This window comes from Pongo abelii, chromosome 14 (genome assembly GCF_028885655.2).
Source record: "Pongo abelii isolate AG06213 chromosome 14, NHGRI_mPonAbe1-v2.0_pri, whole genome shotgun sequence".
Lineage (NCBI taxonomy): Eukaryota > Metazoa > Chordata > Mammalia > Primates > Hominidae > Pongo > Pongo abelii.
In genome coordinates this window covers 1,766,282-1,782,166 of record NC_071999.2, presented here as the reverse complement: position 1 = coordinate 1,782,166, position 15,885 = coordinate 1,766,282, and positions in this window count along the sequence as shown.

Sequence of the window (15,885 nt, the reverse complement as noted above, 5' to 3'; positions counted from 1 at the left end):
TATATCTCCTAACACTATCCCTCCCCACTCCCCTGACCCCAAAACAGGAGATTATATCCCACGCCTGGCTAGGAGGGACCTACACCCAAGGAGCCTCACTCATTGCTAGCACAGCAGTCTGAGGTCAAACTGCAAGGCGGCAGTGAGGCTGAGAGAGGGGCGCCCGCCATTGCCGAGGCTTGAGTAGGTAAACAAAGTGACCAGCAAGCTCGAACTGGGTGGAGCCCACCGCAGCTCAAAGAGGCTTGCCTGCCTCTGTAGACTCCACCTCTGGGGGCAGGGCATAGCCAAACAAAAGGCAGCAGAAAACTCTACAGACTTAAATGTCCCTGTCTGACAGCTTTGAAGAGAGTAGTGGTTCTCCCAGCACGCAGCTGGAGATGTAAGAATGGACAGACTGCCTCCTCAAGTGGGTCCCTGACCCCTGAGTAGCCTAACTGGGAGGCACCCCCCAGTAGGGGAAGACTGACACCTCACATGGCCAGGTACTCCTCTGAGACAAAACTTCCAGAGGAATGATCAGGCAGCAGCATTTGCTGTTCACCAATATCTGTTGTTCTGCAGCCTCCACTGCTGATACCTGGGCAAAAGGTCTGGAGTGGACCTCCAGTAAACTCCAACAGACCTGCAGCTGAGAGTCCTGACTGTTAGAAGGAAAACAAACAGGACATTCACACCAAAACTCCATCTCTACATCACCATCATCAAAGACCAATGGTAAATAAAACCACAAAGATGGGGAAAAAACAGAGCAGAAAAACTGGAAACTCTAAAAATCAGAGCACCTCTCCTCCTCCAAAGGAACACAGCTCCTCACCAGCAATGGAACAAAGCTGGACGCAGAATGACTGACGAGAGAAAGCGGCTTCAGACGATCAAGCTACTGAGCTACAGGAGGAAATTCAAACCAATGTCAAAGAAGTTAAAAGCTTTGAAAAAAAATTAGATGAATGGATAACTAGAATAACCAATGCAGAGAAGTCCTTAAAGGACCTGATGGAGCTGAAAACCGTGGCATGAGAAATACGTGATGAATGCACAAGCCTTAGTAGCCGATTTGATCAACTGGAAGAAAAACTGGAATAAAGGGTATCAGTCATGGAAGACCAAATGAATGAAATGAAGTGAGAAGTTTAGAGAAAAAAGAATAAAAAGAAATGAACAAAGCCTCCAAGAAATATGGGACTATGTGAAAAGACCAAATCTACGTCTGATTGGTGTACCTGAAAGTGATGGAGAGACTGGAACCAAGTTGGAAAACACTGTGCAGGATATTATCCAGGAGAACTTCCCCAATCTAGCAAGGCAGGCCAATATTTAAATTCAGGAAATACAGAGAATGCCACAAAGATAGTACTTGAAAAGAGCAACTCCAAGACACATAATTGTCAGATTCACCAAAGTTGAAATGAAGGAAAAAATGTTAAGGGAAGCCAGAGAAAAAGGTTGGGTTACCCACAAAGGGAAGCCCATCAGACTAACAGAGGATCTCTCGGCAGAAACTCTACAAGCCAGAAGAGAGTGGGGGCCAATATTTAACATTCTTAAAGAAAAGAATTTTCAACCCAGAATTTCATATCCAGTCAAACTAAGCTTCATCAGTGAAGGAGAAATAAAATCTACAGACAAGCAAATGCTGAGAGATTTTGTCACCAACAGGCCTGCCCTAACAGAGGCTCCTGAAGGAAGCACTAAATATGGAAAGGAACAACGGGTACAAGCCAATGCAAAAACATGCCAAATTGTAAAGACCATCAAGGCTAGAAAGAAACTGCATCAACTAATGAGCAAAATAACCAGCTAACATCATAATGACAGGATCAAATTCACACATAACAATATTAACCTTAAATGAAAATGGGCTAAATGCTCCAATTAAAAGACAGAGACTGGCAAATTGCATAAAGAGTCAAGACCCATCAGTGTGCTGTACTCAGGAAACCCATCTCACATGCAGAGACACACATAGGCTCAAAATAAAGGGATGAAGGAAGATCTACCAAGCAAATGAAAAAAAAAAGGCAGGGGTTGCAATCCTAGTCTCTGATAAAACAGACTTTAAACCAATAAAGATCAAAAGAGACAAAGAAGGCCATTACATAATGGTAAAGGGATCAATTCAAGAAGAACTAACTATCCTAAATATATATGCACCCAATACAGGAGCACCCAGATTCATAAAGCAAGTTCTTAGAGACCTACAAAGAGACTTAGACTCCCACACAATAATAATGGGAGACTTTAACACCCCACTGTCAACATTAGATCAACTCAACACGACAGAAATTTCACAAGGATATCCAGGAATTTAACTAAGCTCTGCACCAAGCAGACGTAGTAGACATCTACAGAACTCTCCACCCCAAATCAACAGAATATACATTCTTTTCAGCACCACACCACACCTATTCCAAAATTGACCACGTAGTTGGAAGTAAAGCACTCCTCAGCAAATGGAAAAGAACAGAAGTTATAACAAACTGTCTCTCAGACCACAGTGCAATCAAACTAGAACTCAAGATTAAGAAACTCACTCAAAACTGCTCCACTACATGGAAACTGAACAACCTGCTCCTGAATGACTACTGAGTACATAACGAAATGAAGACAGAAATAAAGATGTTCTTTGAAACCAACGAGAACAAAGACACAACATACCAGAATCTCTGGAACACATTCAAAGCAGTGTGTAGAGGGAAATTTATAGCACTAAATGCCCACAAGAGAAAGCAGGAAAGATCTAAAATTGACACCCTAACATCACAATTAAAAGAACTAGAGAAGCAAGAGCAAACAGATACAAAAGCTAGCAGAAGGAAGAAATAACTCAGATCAGAGCAGAACTGAAGGAAATAGACACAAAAAAAACCCTTCAAAAAAATCAATGAATCCAGGAGCTGGTATTTTGAAAGATCAACACAATTGATAGACCGCTACCAAGACTAATGAAGAAAAGAGAGAAGAATCAAATAGACACAATAAAAAATGATAAAGGGGATATCACCCCTGATCCCACAGAAATACAAACTACCATCAGAGAATACTATAAACACCTCTACGCAAATAAACTAGAAAATCTAGAAGAAATGGATAAATTATTCGACACATACACCCTCCCAAGACTAAACCACCATGAAGTTGACTCTCTGAATAGACCAATAACAGGCTCTGAAATTGAGGTAATATTTAATAGCTTACCAACCAAAAAAAGTCCAGGACCAGACGGATTCACAGCCTAATTCTACCAGAGGTACAAGGAGGAGCTGGTACTATTCCTTCTGAAACTATTCCAATCAATAGAAAAAGAGGGAATCCTCCCTAACTCATTTTATGAGGCCAGCATTATCCTGACACCAAAGCCTGGCAGAGACACAACAAAAAAAGAGAATTTTAGACCAATATCCCTGATGAACATCGATGCAAAAATCCTCAAAAAATACTGGCAAAACAAATCCAGCAGCACATCAAAAAGCTTATCCACCATGATCAAGTGGGCTTCATCTCTGGGATGCAAGACTGGCTCAACATATGCAAATCAAAAAACATAATCCAGCATATAAACAGAACCAAAGACAAAAACCACATGATTATCTCAATAGATGCAGAAAAGGCCTTTGACAAAATTCAACAACCTTTCATGCTAAAAACTCTCAATAAATTCGGTATTGATGGTACATATCTCAAAATAGTAAGAGCTATCTATGACAAACCCACAGCCAATATCATACTGAATGGGCAATAACTGGAAGCATTCCCTTTGAAAACTGGCACAAGACAGGCATGCCCTCTCTCACCACTCCTATTCCACATAGTGTTGGAAGTTCTGGCCAGGGCAATCAGGCAGGAGAAGGAAATAAAGGGTATTCAATTAGGAAAAGAGGAAGTCAAATTGTCCCTGTTTGCAGATGACATGATTGTATATCTAGAAAACCCCATTGTCTCAGCCCAAAATCTCCTTAAGCTGATAAGCAACTTCAGCAAAGTCTCAAGATACAAAATCCATGTGCAAAAATCACAAGCGTTCTTATACACCAATAACAGACCAACAGAGAGCCAAATGATGAGTGAACTACCATTCACAATTGCTTCAAAGAGAATAAAATACCTAGGACTCCAATTTACAAGGGACATGAAGGACCTCTTCAAGTAGAACTACAAACCACTGCTCAATGAAATAAAAGAGGATACAAACGAATGGAAGAACATTCCATGCTCATGGGTAGGAAGAATCAATATTGTGAAAATGGCCATACTGCCCAAGGTAACTTATAGATTAAATGCCATCCCCATCAAGCTACCAATGACTTTCTTCACAGAATTGGAAAAAACTACTTTAAAGTTCATATGGAACCAAAAAAGAGCCCACATCGCCAAGTCAATCCTAAGCCAAAAGAACAAAGCTAGAGGCATCATGCTACCTGACTTCGAGCTATACTGCAAGGCTACAGTAACCAAAACAGCATGGTACTGGTACCAAAACAGAGATATAGACCAATGGAACAGAACAGAACCCTCAGAAATAATGCCACATGTCTACAACCATCTGATCTTTGACAAACCTGACAAAAACAAGCAATGGGGAAAGGATTCCTTACTTAACAAATGGTGTTGGGAAAACTGGCTAGCCATACATAGAAAGCTGAAACTGGGTCCCTTCCTTACACTTTATACAAAAATTAATTCAAGATGGATTAAAGACTTAAATGTTAGACCTAAAGCCATAAAAACCCTAGAAGAAAACCTAGGCATTACCATTCAGGACATAGGCATAGGAAAGGACTTCATGTCTAAAACACCAAAAGCAATGGCAACAAAAACCAAAATTGACAAATGGGATCTAATTAAACTAAAGAGCTTCTGCACAGCAAAAGAAACTACCATCAGAGTGAACAGGCAACCTACAGAATGGGAGAAAATTTTTGCAATCTACTCATCTGGCAAAGGGCTAATATCCAGAATCTACAATGAACTCCAACAAATTTACAAGAAAAAAAAAAAACCCATCAAAAAGTGGGCGAAGGATATGAACAGACACTTCTCAAAAGCAGGCATTTATGCAGCCAACAGACACATGAAAAAATGCTCATCATCACTGGCCATCAGAGAAATACAAATCAAAACCACAGTTAGATACCATCTCACACCAGTTAGAATGGCAGTCATTAAAAAGTCAGGAAACAACAGGTGCTGGAGAGGATGTGGAGAAAGAGGAACACTTTTACACTGTTGGTGGGACTGTAAACTAGTTCAATCATTGTGGAAGTCTGTGTGGCAGTTCCTCAGGGATCTAGAACTAGAAATAGCATTTGACCCAGCCATCCCATTACTGGGTATATACCCAAAGGATTATAAAACATGCTGCTATAAAGACACATGCACACGTATGTTTATTGTGGCACTATTCACAATAGCAAAGACTTGGAACCAACCCAAGTGTCGAAAAATGACTGACTGGATTAAGAAAATGTGGCACATATACACCATGGAATACTATGCAGCCATGAAAATGATGAGTTCATGTCGTTTGTAGGGACATGGATGAAGCTGGAAACCATCATTCTCAGCCAACTATCACAAGGACAGAAAACCAAACACAGCATGTTCTCACTCATAGGTGGGAATTGAACAATGAGAACACATGGACACAGGAAGGGGAACATCACATACCAGGGCCTGTTTTGGGGTCAGGGGAGTGGGGAGGGATAGCGTTAGGAGATATACCTAATGTTAAATGAAGAGTTAAGGAGTGCAGCACACCAACATGGCATAGGTATACATAAGTAACAAACCTGCACGTTGTGCCCATGTACCCTAAAACTTAAAGTACAATTAAAAAAAATATAATCCATAGTGGCGATATAGAACAGTTTGTTTAACCATTCAGTCGTTGAAGGATGTCTGGGTTGTTTCTAGTTCTAGGCTATTACAAATAAAGGTGCTATGAACATTTCTGTTAAAAAAAAAAGTTAAGATGCTACGTTTTGCATACGTCTGCTTTGTTGAAGCCCGTCTCTTTCAGACTTCCTAACCACAATATTCCCATGGCATCTAATCCCTGTGAGTGTTTCAAATCCAGGCTGTGTATCAGATGCCATGGGAAATTCTGCCTCAGGACTGAGGTTGGTTCAAGCATCTGGATGTTGTCAAAAGTCCACGTTGTGTGCTGGCCTAACCTGAGAGACTCTAACTAGTTCTAGCCTTTAAATTCTTTCTGACACCAAATCTAGAGTTACATGGCATCTGTACAAGCTAGGTAGCTGAGGAACGGTATCAGCCCTATAAAGGAGCTTTTGGTGCTTTTGTTGTAGGTCTAGCTCCAAGTTGGCACTCCAGTTCCAATAGCTAGACTTTCTCTCATCGTGTGTTCTGATCCTTGGATTAGGAACAAAGTTAACTACTCTGATACAAAGCAGTGGTTTTGGTTCCCAACTGGTGACTATTTTGCCTCCCAGGGGACATTTTTGGTTTTCACAACTGGGATACGGTATTAGAGGGTAGAGGCTAGGGATGGTGTGAAGCATGTGGCAGAATCCTCTTCTGCCCAGAATGCTAACAGTGCCAAGGTTGTGGAGCCTTCCCACCCAAGGGCTTAGTCTATTCCTTGCTTTTGCCAGCTCCCTTACCCTTAAACACAACAGTTCAAATTTATATGCATAAGCATCTCCTAGGGACCTGCATGTTTCCAATATCAACTACTGAGACCCATCCGTAGAGATGCAGGCTTAGGAGGTCTAGCATTGGGCTGAAAATTTGCATTTTAACAAGTACTCCAGGTCATTCTGAAGCAAGTGGTACAAACCACACATTGAGGAACACCGCCTTCAAGAGACTGAATCTTGCTTCCCAACACTAGCTTGGTATCTGAGACCATCTTCCTGCTGACTGGCTTTCCTGGCACAAACATTCTGCATGTAGACACAGTGTGTTCCTGGACTCCATGTCACCTCGTTCACCCTCATATTCCCTCAGTTCCTGTCCCCAGTCCAGCGAGCAGAACTGATTACAGATCTTGACAACAGAAGATACAGATTTAAAATAACTTGCCTGTTCCCGCGGACTTTATCCACTAGTGAAGGAGGACAAGTGGACCAGGGGAGAGGGTAGGTGGGGGCTCCTTCCCTGTTCCTCCCATTCCACTTTATACAAACCCCAGCTAGACCACTGGGCGAGCAACGGAGATTAAGAATGACTGCATCTAAATATTGTCATCTGGTCCATTCTTCTTCTATCTTGAACACAAGGTTATCATGAGTTTTGTTTAAAGCACTACTGAAACCAAGATAAACTCTGGCTTAGCAAGCCCCTGACAGATCAGTCTAGTAATCTTATCAAAACCAAGATTACCTAAAAGCACTAACCAAAGGAAAAGCTCCCTCACCTCAACCTATGACTGCTCACATTTTTCAGATTGAATCATTTCAATTGTATTTTAAGGTTCATTGACTCTTTACCACCTCCAAGCTGCTCCTGAACACGACTGATTATTAATTTTGAAAACTTTTTCACTTCTAGAATTTCCACTTGAGCCTTTGTTATTACTGTAGTTTCTTCTTCTCTGCTGTGATTTCCTATCCATTTATTATAAGAGTTTTTGGGGTTTTGATTTTAGTAAGAATTATAATAACTACTTTAAAAATCCACACTAATTCCAACATCTGGGTCATCTCGAGGTCAGTCTCGATTGATTGCCTTTTTCCTTGAATCTGTTTCTTTTTATGTTTGATATAACGGGATTGAATCCTGAAGATTGTAAGAAGTGGATATTTTTTGTTCCTCTGAAAATTTTGATAATTTTTTTAAATTTTTTTTTTCTATTGTATACTTTACATTTTCCTCCAAGGGTTTTAACATTTCTATTTCTCAAAACATTTATGTTTATGTTAAAAATTATATAAAGTAGCTTGGTACAGTGGCTCCCATCTGTAATCCCAGCACTTTTAGAGGCCAAGGCAGGAGGGTCACTCAAGCCCAGGAGTTGGAAACCAGCCTAGACAACAGGGCAAGACCCTGTCTCCACAAAAAATTAGGGTGGTGCAAAAAGTAATTGCGGGTTTTGCCATTACTTTCAATGGCAAAACCCACAATTACTCTTGCACCAACCTGATAAAAAAATAAGCTGGGTATGGTGGTGGTGTGTGCCTGTGGTCTCAGCTATTTGGGAGGTGAAGGCAGAGGTGGGAGGATTGCTTGAGCCCAGGAGTTCCAGACCACCCTGAGACCCTGTCTCTATGAGGAGAAAAAAAAAAAAAAAAAAAAAAAAAAACATTATCCAGGCCCACATACCTGTGGTACTAGCTACTTGGGAGGCAAAGGCAGAGGTGCCAGAATCACTTGAGCCCAGAAGCTCAAGGCTGCAGGGCACTGATTTTGCCACTGCACTCCAGCCTGGGTGATGGAGCACAACCCTGACTCCAAATAATAATAATTACAAAAAGGAAAGACCTAGAACACCAGGTTAAGTATTCTAAAATTTAGCTGACTTACTCTGTTCTCCATAAAACAGGGTTGCCACAGAAAATATAGCATGCCCAGTTAATTTTGAATTTCAGATTAACAAATACTTTTTTCAGTGTAAATATATCCCATGCAATATTTGGGATATACTTATACTAAAACATTATTCCTTGTTTATCTGAAATTGAAATTTAACTGGGTATTACATAATTATAGTAGCCTGACCATAAAAGATATGTAGGCTGAGCAAAATTCTGCTTCAAGCTTTATAATAAATGCATTATTAATCAACAACTATTATTTACTGCGTCCTGTGTAGATCCCCATATTTATCTTTTTAAATGTGGAACTAGGAAAGCTACATAAAAAACATTTATAGAAATGACTGTTCTATAAAGCTGAAAGGAAAACTCTAGCTTTTATTTTTCTCCCCAAACTTAAGCTTTATTCTACATTTGTATAAACAATAAAATTACCCCTCAACTTTGGAAGCACAGATCATAATATAAAAATAAAGCAAAGATGCAAGAAACATTTAACAGGCAGCAAATCTTTGATGTCATCTTACTACAGCAACTAAACATATAATAATTTAGAATGATCCATTAATTATAAGAATAAATTATTTTACAAAGCATAACTATTAATATTATTGACCATCATAAGAACAAACATTTTAACTAAAACACCATGAATACTTCACAGAAAGGGGTGAGTTGCAGACACAGTCATTCTTGGATTTCTTTCAACACCAGGCTTTCTTCCCTTTTGACCTGAGCTGGGAGTTGAATATTTCCTCTCTTTGCCCTCTGACACTCTAGTCTCTGAAGCATCTTTTGTACTAGAGGTGTGTGCAGAGACTTCCTGGAAATTTGGATTTCCTAATTTGTTGTATCTTCTAAGCACTGCAATTGTATCTTCTGTTGTATCTTCTAAGCACTGCAGTGATCTGGATATAGAGCTGTTGCTCTTGCTTGTATAAGTGTAATATTCTGATTCAAAAAAGGAAGTGAAAGTAAGGGAGTTGATTACATTTGGCTACAGAAAAAAAGATGACAATAATAAAAATAAATAATAATTGTACTTGTAATATAAACATTTGAAAGTTTTAGTTCTAAGAATGGCAGTCTACATAAGAAAATTAGGTAAAAATAATTAATGTGCATTATAATTACTTTAACCAAAGAAAAAGTATAATTTAAAGATAGCTGTTTAAGCATCAAATTGTAGCAATTGGTAAAAGTATATATTAGTCATATTTATTAAGTGACACACAGTGATACTGAAGGCACTTATTTCTCAGCAACATCATCTTTTCCCAACAAGAACATACTACATCCTAGACATGAAATGAAAATAAGCTTTAATTTTCACCACAGGAGGGCGACAATTAGAGAACTGAAGTGGTACAGATCCATTAGAGGACCATATCCATGAGCCTATAAGCCTCTACTGTAAGAGCAAGAATTTTTAAGGAATCTCGGTGAAGGCTCCTTTTCAAAAAAAAAAATACAAAGATTAAAGCCTTTGAAACGTAAATTATTTTTTGCAGTTATTACATTGAGGACAAAGTAATAGTTGCAAAGTTAAGATTTTTATAACTATCCCTAAAATTGATTCTCAGTTACTCCATTGATCTACATATGTTAAGGAAAAAGGCAAGATAAAGATATGGTCAAATAGTTTCCAATTTTTAGTAATCAGCTTTAATATAAGGTATACCCAAATAATGGTGAATTAAATGACCGTGAAAGCACGTTATAGCAGATGCCCGCTCATCAACATGCCTTGAAATTAAAGGTTTATAAGGTGTATAAGGGCAGTTTTTGATGTTGCCATTACATTCACAAAAGTACCTGAGGCACGTACAGCATGAAGTTCACTAAGTGCTTGCAACATGACCAGCACTAAATTTTGTTGAATAAATACATGAATACTTTTGTATAGCATCTGTTCAAAATCTCTGATGTAAAAATGAAAATAATCTGAAAATATGCAAAACTGAAATTTCCCACATAGGGCTGCCAATTCATACAAACCCCAAGATGAATTTTAAAATGAGAACATGACAATAAAATCAAGTTTCAAAATGGCTGGCCTTTTTAAGTAAAACCCATGTTCAAAAAAAGGAATAAGACATCAACTGTTTTGAGAACCAAAATTTTACTGCTGCTTTTCTAACACCCTGTTGCTAACCTAAGCCCCCATCCTCTTACTGTCAATAACAGATTTTCATCATCAAATACAAGAAACAGGCTGAGTGCCTGTCAATAACAGATTTTCATCATCAAATACAAGAAACAGGCTGGACACAGTGGCTCACATCTGTAATCCCAGCACTTTGGGAGGCTGAGGTGGGTGGATCACTTGAGGTCAGGAGTTTGAGACAAGCCTGGCCAACATGGTGAAACCTCATCTCTACTAAAAATACAAAAATTAGCTGGGTGTGGTGGCGGGCGCCTGTGATCCCATCTACTCGGGAGGCTGAGGCAGGAGAATCACTTGAACCTGGGAGGTGGAGGTTGCAGTGAACTGAGATTGAGCCACTGTACTCCAGCCTGGGTGACAGAGCAAGACTCTGCCTTAAAAAAATAAAAACAAAAATACAAGAAACATCTCAAAAACAAAATAATCACTATTCTAACAAACCACAATCCACAAACAAGAATAGAAGTTTCAAAAATAAGTTTAAAAGAAAAAGAAATTCATTTTACCAACCACTCACTTTTAAGCTGATAAAACTCCATGGCTTCCTTAAGAAACAAGAATCCTTTCGATGCTGAGCAGGTCAGTTTGGAAACTACCCCACCTCATTTTTCAGTACTTTTTTCCAAATACTTGAGTTGATCCTGAGGTTCTCTATTTCTCTCACATTTGATCCTTGCATGAGTTACTGAAGTTGAAAAGTATTTAAGAAAACACAGTGGTATTCTTCACTCGTGTAATTTGTTCATGTATCAAACAAAGGATGGAGAGTAAACTGGATGAAATACCAGAAGTTAAGATATACATCAAAAACAGTACCATAAGGGGAAAATTTATAGCTATAAATTATAAAACATAAGATACTGAAACAACTTTACTCCTAAGGAACTAAAAACAGAGGGAAAAAGAGGGACTACTAAAAGAGGGACAACTAAAAGCTAGCAAAATTTAAAAAATGATAAAGATAGCAGTGGAAATAAGTGAAATAGAGAACAGAAAAACAATATCAAAAATCAACAAAACCAAGTTTGTTCTCTGAAAAAGATCAAAACTGACAAAATTTTAACTAGATTGACTAAAAAAAAGGGAATACTCAAATTACTAAACTCAAACATAAAATGGGTACATTACTAACAAATTTTTGGAGTAAAAAGGGGATGTAGGAGAGTACCATAAGGAATTATACACTAAAAACTTGAATAACCTAAATAAAATGAACAAATTCCTAGAAACAAAAAACCTAAGACTGAATCAGAAAAGTTGAATAAACCTATTCAGCAAGGAGATTCAGCAGGAAGATTGCATCAGTAATCAAAAACCCAGCAACAAAGAAAAGCCTGGACCAGATGGCTTCACTGTTGAATTCTACCCAACGTTTAAAGCAGAATTAACACCAGTTTTTCTCAAACTTTTTCAAAACGTTGAAGAGGATGTAATGTTTTCTAACTTATTCTACGAGGACAGTATTACCCCGACACCAAGGCAGACAAAGGCACCATAAGAAAACTACAAACAAACATCCCTTACAAATGCTGATGCAAAAATCCTAAAATACCAGCGACTCAAACTTAGCAGTACAGTAAAAGGATTATACACTATGAATGAGTATAATTGACTCCTGAAATAAAATTATGTTCCAACACATGAAAATCAGCACAATATCACATTAACATAAAGGAAAAAACCATCATGTGATCACATTTTAATCAAAGAAAAAGCATTTGTCAAAATTTAACCCACATTCATGATAAAATGTACTTAATAAACTATAAAAAGAAAACATCTTAACATAATGTCATATAAAAAAAACAAAAACGAAAACAAAACACAGCTAACATGGTGAAAGACTGAAAACTTTTACCCTAAGAGCAAAAACAAGGATTCCTGCTTTTACTACTTCTATTTAATATAGTACTGAGGGTTCTAGTTAGTTAAAACATGAGTAAGAGAATAAAAGATATTCCAGTTTTTTAAAAAGTAAAATTATCTGTTTGCAGATGACATAACCTTATATATTAAAAATCTTTTAGTTTCTGTGAAATAAACTGTCAGACGCAATAAATAAAATTCAGCAAAGCTGCAGGATACAAAATCAATACACAAAAATCAGTTGTATTTCTACGATAACAATAATCTGAAGAAATCAAAACAACAGTATCATGTATGATAGTATCAAAAGAATAAAATACTTAGAAACCCACTTAACCAAGGAAATGAAAAACCTGTACAGCAAAAACTATAAACATGGCAGAAAAGTATTAAAGATGACACAAATAAATGAAAATACATCATGTGTTTATGGACTGGAAGACAAAACCTTGTCAAGATGCCATTGTTATCTATAGTCACTTACAGATTCAATAAAATCACTATAAAAATTCCAATATTTGCAAAAATAGAAAAACCTATTCTAAAATTCAAATGAAATCTCAAAAAATCTCAGGTAGCCAAATCAATCTTAAAAGCTAAGAAAGTTAGAGGACTAACACCTCCTGGTTTCAAACTTATTCAATGCTTCAGTACCCAGAACAATGCTGTACCAGCATAGAGGCAGACATAAAGACCAATGCAATCGAAATAAAGAACCAAAAAATATGGTCATGATTTTTAACAAGGGAGTCAACACTATTCAATGGGGAAAGGATGGTATTTTTAAAATGGTGTTTAAAATGGATATTTACATATATCCATATGTATGTATATATCCCAAATTAGCTTTTTATCTGTCATGTATGTTGCAGATCTCCCCAGTCTGTTGACTTTTGACTTGGAGGCATTTTTCTCTCATACAGAGTTTCAATTTTTATGGAGTCAAATACATCAGTCTTCTAGTCAGTGACTTCTTCATGGGTATGGTGTTTCATTTTAGGATGATAAAGTTGTAGATATGGATAAATGTGATTAATTAGATGGTTGGATAACACTGAATATACTGGATGCCACAGAACTGTACATTTAAACATGGTTAAAATGGTAAGTTTTATGTTATATATATTTTACCACCAAAAAAGGGCCAGGCTTACATGTTTGTATGTTAGGGGTTTGGAGTAACTCTAACATTTATTCCTCTCCAGGGGAATAATTTATAAACACCCACACAAGAAAAGTAGATACTGACTTCACAAATCTCCTTACAAGTCCCACAGCAGGGGCTGTCTGGGAAAGCTGAGGTGGAAAAAGTCACATAAACTTGAGGTCAATGTGAGACCTCCCATCCCTACTCTGGAATCAGATGAAGGAAGGCATGCATGCAGGCTGAGCTGGAGAGATGAGCTGGGGTCGGCAGAACAGTCCTCCCATGAGCCTAGACCTTAAGCGCTCCCACATGCTCTCAGGCATGTATCAAACGAAGAAAGCAGCTAGGAGGGCAACACATCTACCTGTATACAGGGAGCTATGAAATATCTGAGCTGCGCAAGTGATGCACAAGGAGACAGAAGCAGTCTGACCTTTACACAGTGACCTGGCTCAAATAATTTCAGGCTGTCATTAACCAGGTGAGCTCCTCTTTCTCTCTGAGGTAGGTAAACCTGAGGGGGCAAAGCGGGAATTGGGGATAATGGAAAAGAAAGCCTGGTAGTATTTCTTCTAACTCTGTTATAAATAAAAAGTAAAACAGATGCCTTTTCTCAGGGCCCAAATGTTAGATGAAAAAATGTCATCTCAGTCATGTGATGTGGACTTCAGCAGAGCAGGACACACATGGTCATTTATCCTTTCCCTCTGCATGTTGTGTACTTTTTCAGTTTATAATGTACCTGATCCACTTGTATCATACTAGCTGCAAACAAGGCCACTGAATGTCACACCAGGTGGCCAGCATGTCTGTGAAGGGCAGAAACTGGGGCAGCCAAACAGCTGGCAGGGGCTAGCTAGGAAGTACCTGATGCCCACTCCATAGAGGACTCCACACTTAAAAGACAAGATCTGCCTCACTAGTTACCCCCCCAAATAAAAAAATAAAACCCCTCCAGGGAACATGTGTGTGTACACGCAAAAGTACATGCACAGCTACATGCAAAGGGGAAAGGCTGGGAGAGAACCAAATCCACCTCTGAACACCAGTTACTTGTGGGGAAGGGGCAGATGAAGCCCACTATCAGCATTACGCACCTTTTCAACTGTGAGCTTGCATCAATTTTGGCAATTTCTCATAAAAAGACAATTTTCACTCCTTGGGTCATCACCCAGGTCCTGCAAAACTGAGCCACCAACAACCACCTGCACCATTTCCCATGAGGCCAAATAATGGCTTCCCTCAAAGCTCAGCCATCCTACCCACCTTCCCAAGTCCTCTCCCATGCAGGGGGCTGCTGGCCTCCTGGGGTACAGGGGTCCAGGCCAAACCCAACCCACAGACGGTTGGTGAAACCAGCACGTATCCAAGGGCCTTTCCCCCACCTGGGCCATGTGCCCACTGCATAGATAGGCCTGTGCTTGCTCCCCAAGGACAGAGACTCCCTTTTCTTCCGTTGGAATGAGGGGTGGGGAGATTTGATGGTATCCTGTACAGGCTGGATGTTAATCTGATAAGGTGCTCTTGGAAAAGCTTGCCTGAGTTCGGCGCCTTCTCAGCACATGGTGTTTGCTGCCCCTTCAAGCTGCAGAAATCTCAGAAGGTAAGTGGTACTGCAACCCCAATTTACTGGTGAGCAGAGGTCAGATGATCTGCAGCCAGCCAAGCAGCTTCTAAGTGGCCAACAGGCTGGATCTGCATCTCACTTGCAGAGGCCCTGCCTGGCTGATGGGACTGCCCCGAGACTCCCTCCTCCTCCTCTTCTCTCCACAGCTCTCCCGGCTTCTATCCACAGCTGTTCTCCAGGTGGGGAACACCTATGGATGCACCAGGGTGCAACTACTCAGACTCCAGTGTGCAGAAGGGCCCCGGCTCCATGCTGTTTCCATATCCCAGTCCAAGCTCATCTAGAGCTTCAGCAAATCCAAGCCTCTCTGAATTCCCTGCAAGACCAAACTGAGCCCTACAACCCCCACTCCACTGGTTAGCTGCCAGTCCCAGCCCCTGCTCCCTCCTGGGCCCCTGTCTGTACAGTTCTGGAGTCCTACAAGAATGTTAAGATTCTAAGCCGACTGTCACCCAAAGAAGTAAACAACCAGGGGCCTCCAGGGGTAGAGAACATACCCAGACAGGTTCTGCTGCCTGTAGGCCTGATGTCCTTCCCCCACAACACGCCATGCTTGCCAGGCTGGAAGAGGGGCTCCAGAAAC